Source organism: Hippocampus bargibanti, linkage group LG13 (genome assembly GCF_051943395.1).
Source record: "Hippocampus bargibanti isolate YZ-2025 linkage group LG13, ASM5194339v1, whole genome shotgun sequence".
Classification (NCBI taxonomy): domain Eukaryota; kingdom Metazoa; phylum Chordata; class Actinopteri; order Syngnathiformes; family Syngnathidae; genus Hippocampus; species Hippocampus bargibanti.
Window position 1 is genome coordinate 4,444,175 of NC_142746.1, and position 6,000 is coordinate 4,450,174.

A 6,000-nucleotide genomic window follows, 5' to 3' on the forward strand; every position below is an offset into this window, starting at 1 on the left:
AAATTTTCATCAAACAGCAACATCTTCTAAATTGCCATGGTGGGATGAGGTTCAATTTGGATCATTCGTACAAGAGAGCTTAGCCAGCGTAGGCTTAGTTATGCTGAATAGGTGATACCAGTGCAAATGGGGCAATCAGGCCAGTCGTAGACCTCATACTCAGGCAGGACAATAGAAGCAATCAGTGTCGCCACAGGGAGTAGTCCTCTGCTCCCCCCAACCTGAGAACAGGAACCATTCTTAGTAGAGTCTGGCACCGCCACATCTGGACAGTAGTGATATATATAGGGCCGAAACTACCAGCAAAATACTTTAGTTCGCTGACGAAGCATCTTGGATAAGAGGCGAAACGTCCGACACCTTCAAAGAAGTACAGATGATGGCTGAAGAAACCTTTTCATTTATGGACCACTCCTGTACGACTGAGAGCTTACACAGAAGTAAACAAGAAGGTTATATTCACAGGTTTGAGAAGATTACATCCTACTTATTTTGCTCTCAGACTGATCTGTTTTTAAAAAAAGTTTGGAATGCGGGCAGGGACAATGGCCTTTTATTCACCGGTGAAGAAAAATAAAGTTTTCACTTTCACTTACTAGTTAACCAAATAAAATAAAATGTGATTTTAGATTGCTGATTTTGGCCACAAATGTTGATTTAGGCTTGATACTCATGTGCAAAATTGTACAGGAATTTTGAAGGCGGTTTAATTAAGTTTTGGATCGTGCCGCACTGTCAACCGGTTCAAGGCATCCCATGCTGGCTGCCGAAAGAAGGCTGGGAAAGGCTCCAACAGTGTCACAGAAATTGAAGTGAAGCCCCACTCTACTCACTCTCTCTATCATTGTGACAATTGGAAATGACATTATTTTACATCTTGAACAAATAAACCTAAAAGGACAACCGACACCAATTTTTTGTTTCCTAGCTGACATCAGAAAAACGTTTTATAGCATCTAAAATACCCAAAACACGCAGTATGATATTTTTATTCAAATGCAAAACACCAATAAAAATGACTTAAAGTGTGCTGAAACTGTAAAAAATTGAAACCGAAAGTGGCCAGCGTCAGAAGGTCCCACCCCCTTGGACATTAAGGATATATAAATACGACCAGTCAGACTTTAGTTCGCTGACGAAGCCTCTTGGATAGGAGGCGAAACGTCCGAAACCTTCAAATTTGTACAGATGACGGCTGAAGAAACCTTCTCATCGATGTCCCACCCCCTTGTTCGTGGTGTCACTCAAGACGTCTTGCCTTGCTCGAGAATCAAAACAATGGCTTCAGATTCGGAGAACATGCTTTCGAGTTACTCATCGAGTTATAAATATGATTCAAATAGTTCTGAAGAGGAAAGCATGCATGTTTGCAATTGATTAAAGAATTTATTCTGTGTCATTTTGAGGCAAACGGGAGGGAGGACTCGTCACCAAGTCAAAAACAAGACTTCCGGAATATTCAGCGTGAGTCTTAAAACGTAAAATATAGCTATAGGCGGTGGAATCTTTGTAAAATACGCTCAGTAGAAGTATTTTGAAGCCATTTTACAAATTATGGACACAACTTGTCCGGAGACGTCGATTGTCCTTTAAAGGACATCTGACACAATTTTTTGGTTTCCTAACCGACATCCGAAAAACGTTTTATAGCATCTAAAATACCCAAAACACGCAGGCTGATATTTTTAGTCAAATGCAAAGCACCAATAAAAATGACTTAAAGTGTCCAAAATCTGCAAAAAAAATTGAGCTGCGAATTGGGCGTTTTCCCGCCCCCCCTTACGTGACGTCACGCCAAGACGTTTTGCCTTGCTCGAGAATCAAAACAATGGCTTCAGATTTGGAGACGTTGTTTTTTTGTTACTCATCCAGTTATGAATATGATTCAAAAGGTTCTGAAGAGGAAATCATAAATGTTTGCAATCGATTAAAGAAGTTCTTCCGGGTCATTTTGAGGCATCAGGACTGATGTGTAGCATCCCAGAAAATGCAGAAGAAGGCGCCCAAGCTACATTGGAAATGGGCTGATTTGCCTGATGGGAATTTGTGTCAACTAGTATCAAATAGTAGTCTTGGTGCAACACACAATGATTCACCATCCCGTTATTTGTGTGTTTTCCTTCTAATTTCGCCATCAACACGGATCAACACGAAGTTTTCAGACCAAACAAAGTACCCCAAAATGCATTGTGTGTCACTTTCCGGTCAGGGGCATTCCAGACGTGACGTGACGTCAGGAATCGTCACCAACTCTAAAACAAGACTTCCTGAATATTCAGCGCGAGTCTTAAATCGTAAAATATAGCTATATGCGGTGGAATCTTTGTAAAATACGCTCAGTAGAAATCATTTGAAGTGATTTTAAAAATTATGGACACAACTTGTCCGGGGGGGGCCGGTTGTCCTTTAAAGCAGTGGTCCCCAACCTTTTTTTGCGCCACGGACCGGTTTAATATCAGACAATATTTTCACGTACCAGCGGAGAAAGAAACTTTCCAAAGACGTTTGTCTTTTACTCATTTTGCTAGCTTACGGTGGGCTAATTTTAGCGGTATGTATCACGCGACCTTCACAAGCGTTTTGCATGCATCAAAATTAAGTCATAGATGGATGTAATCTGCTTTTTTTTCATTTTATGTAAATTATTTATTCTGTCTGCGCGGCCCGGTACCAAATGACCCACGGACCGGAACCGGTCCGCGGGCCGGGGATTGGGGATCTCTGCTTTAAAGTAATGGCTGTGACTATAGCAGAAGAGTTAAGTTATCCTTCACAGGTTTGTGGCCTGGAAACGACTTCTTGCGTGTGATATCAGTCCTTCTATACATTTTTCCTTCCACAAATAAAGTCTAGTGTCATTCATATTAAAAGAAGAGATCAGCTCAAAATGAGCCCGTCTTGCAAGGCAGTGGACGTAGCAATGTGCGTTCCGAGGCATCGGGTGTGGCCAAAAGCGTATCAAACTCCTCAACCCGTACATGACAGATTTTTATTTCCCCATTCACTCGGCACATACATCGGAGCCTCGGCACAGCAGTGCACATTACTTGATGTTGAGGATTAAGCAGTTTGGAAAATGGTGTTGTAAAATGTTCAAAAATTGAAAAAGATGGGGTATCTATCTATCTATCTATCTATCTATCTATCTATCTATCTATCTATCTATCTATCTATCTATCTATCTATCTATTTATCTATCTATCTATCTGTCTATCCTACTGTCTGTCTGTTGGAACGCTATATATATATATATATATATATATATATATATAGAGAGAGAGAGAGAGAGAGAGAGAGAGAGAGAGAGAGAGAGAGAGAGAGAGAGAGAGAGAGGGAGAGAGAGAGAGAGAGAGAGAGAGAGAGAGAGAGAGAGAGAGAGAGAGAGAGAGAGAGAGAGAGAGAGAGAGAGAGAGAGAGAGAGAGAGAGAGAGAGAGAGAGACAGATAGATATCAAGGGCTGAGTCCAACCTCCACGGCCTCTTTTCTCTTATCTCATTTATAGACTTACAATTACTGTATTTCATTCTGTTTGTGCTCCCTCCACGTTTCGCCACGAGGGGGAGTATTCTCCCCGCGTATGTTAATCTATGAAGAGCACGTTGCTCTTGTTGCATGAAAAAAATGTTTGTTCATCGTGCAGGACTGCATTGTTGTGGCAGAATGTTTCCTCTTCCAACACAAAGAAAGGGGTAGGTTAATTTCCCAAATCCCTCATGGTAAAATATATTTATATTTTTTTATTTTTATACGGAGAGAAATGTGCCATAGAAAAAAATGGAAAACGTAATTGCACCTTTATATTTTTGAGTTAGATCACGATTAATATACAGGTAGAGATACAGTCTCTGCGACCAATATTACAGAAAGGATTTTTTTCTTTTGTGGTGATATGTACATTGAAAGGGATCCTCATGAGCAAAATTAACGTTGTATTTACGCTTTTCTGTGGGTGAGCAGCGGCAGCCATACGCGCCAGCGTTCACTCAACCCGGAAGTCAATCAAATAGATAGAAAGCTAGCTAGCTAGCTAATTTAGAGCTAATTATTATTATTATTATTATTATTATTATTATTATTATTATTATTATTATTAATATTATAAAAATAATACATTGTTTTTATAAGCACCTTTCAAAACTCTTAAGAACATAGATAATAGCTAGCTAGCTGTTAGATTGCTATATCGCTAATAGATAGCTAGAGAGCTAATAGATGACAAATAGATAGCTCGCTAGGTAACCAGCTCGATTTATCTTTCGGATCGTCAAAAGCGCATATTCATAACTTTCATCACTTTGCTGCTGTGAAATGTAAATTTCTCCACTGCGAGACTAATAAAGGCAAATCCAATCCAATCCAATATTGCATCACCGTGTCTAAAATAGAGAAAAAAGCTTTGGGGAAATTTTGAAACATTTTCAAAAGTGACTTCAACTTTTTGTTCTTTTTTTTCTGTCAACTCAAACGCAAGCTTGGCCGCAAATGTGGAAGCCAAAGAAGAGACTTTGTTTTCAATCAGGGTCTCAGGTATCGTCAACTTTCTGCAGAGTTCTGGGCGCTCCCTCAGGCCTGTCTTCATGTTATAATCCTGGACCAATTGACAGTCAGAGAGAGCCAATCAAATCTTGGTCAACCATTAATTGTGTCTCAATCGCCATACCTTCCACACAGTTTTTGGTGAGGCTATATGGTTTCCTGTATGTTGTCACTGAAAGGATAGAAAACAAGATATTCTAAGCATAACAAAATAAAAATGTCAACTGTATACTGTGCAAATGTAGATGTGCAAAAACCGTTCTATAAACAAGACTGTACATAGTGCAGAATCAAGAGATGCATTTAGATATATTGCAACAACCCATATTTACAAGTGTCCAGTTTTTTTTTGTTTTTTCACATGTGATCATTGGGAATTGTGAAGCCTGACAGCAGTCGGTAGGAACGAGCGGCGGTACCTCTCCTTCTTGCAGCGCGGGTGTAATAGTCTCTGGCTAAAGGAGCTACCCAGAGCTGTCAGGATGGGCAGGAGGGGGTGGGAGGGGCTGTCCGTCATAGCTTTTAGTTTAGCTAGCGTCCGTCTGTTGCCCACCTCCTCTAGAGAGTCCAGCGAGCAGCCCACGACAGAACTGGCCCGCTTGACAAAGCGCTCCAGTCTTTTTCTGTCCCGGGTGGTGATGCTGCCTGACCAGCAGACAATGCCATAGTGGATGGCTGATGCCACCACAGAGTCATAGAAAGTCTTTAGGAGTGACCCCTGAACTCCAAAAGACCTCAGTTTCCTGAGGAGGAAGAGGCGACTCTGTCCCTTTTTGATTAGGGCATCCGTGTTTGTTGTCCAGTCCAGTTTGTTGTTGAGAGTAACACCCAGGTACTTGTAGGAGGTCACCCTCTCAATGTCCGAACCCTGGATGTTCAATGGTGCAGGTGACGATTGTTTCCTGCAGAAATCCACCACCAGCTCCTTGGTTTTGCGAGGTGGTGATGGCGGGTTCGGATCCCAAAAAGTCCTTTGTCAGTCCCCTGTACTCCCTATCGTCTCCCTCTGTAATGAGGCCGACAATAGCTGAGTCGTCAGAGAACTTCTGAAGGTGGCAGGTTGGGGTGTTGTAGTTGAAGTCCGAGGTGTAGAGGGTGAAGAGGAATGGAGCCAGGACTGTTCCCTGCGGCGCTCCGGTGCTGCAGAGAAGCCTGTCCGACTCACAGTTCTTTACCCTCACGTACTGTGGCCTGTTTGTGAGGTAGTCTGTAATCCAGGATGTGAGGTGATGGTCGACTCCGGCATGCTGCAGCTTGTCCCCCAGTAGACTGGGCTGGATGGTGTTGAAGGCACTGGAGAAATCGAAGAATGTGATCCTCACCGTGCTCCCAGCATTCTCCAGGTGCAGCAACGTCGTATGGAGGAGGTAGATGATGGCATCCTCCACACCGATGCTGGGCTGGTAGGCAAACTGCAGCGGGTCCAGCGATGAGCTTGCCAGCGGTCGCAGGTGGGCGAGGACG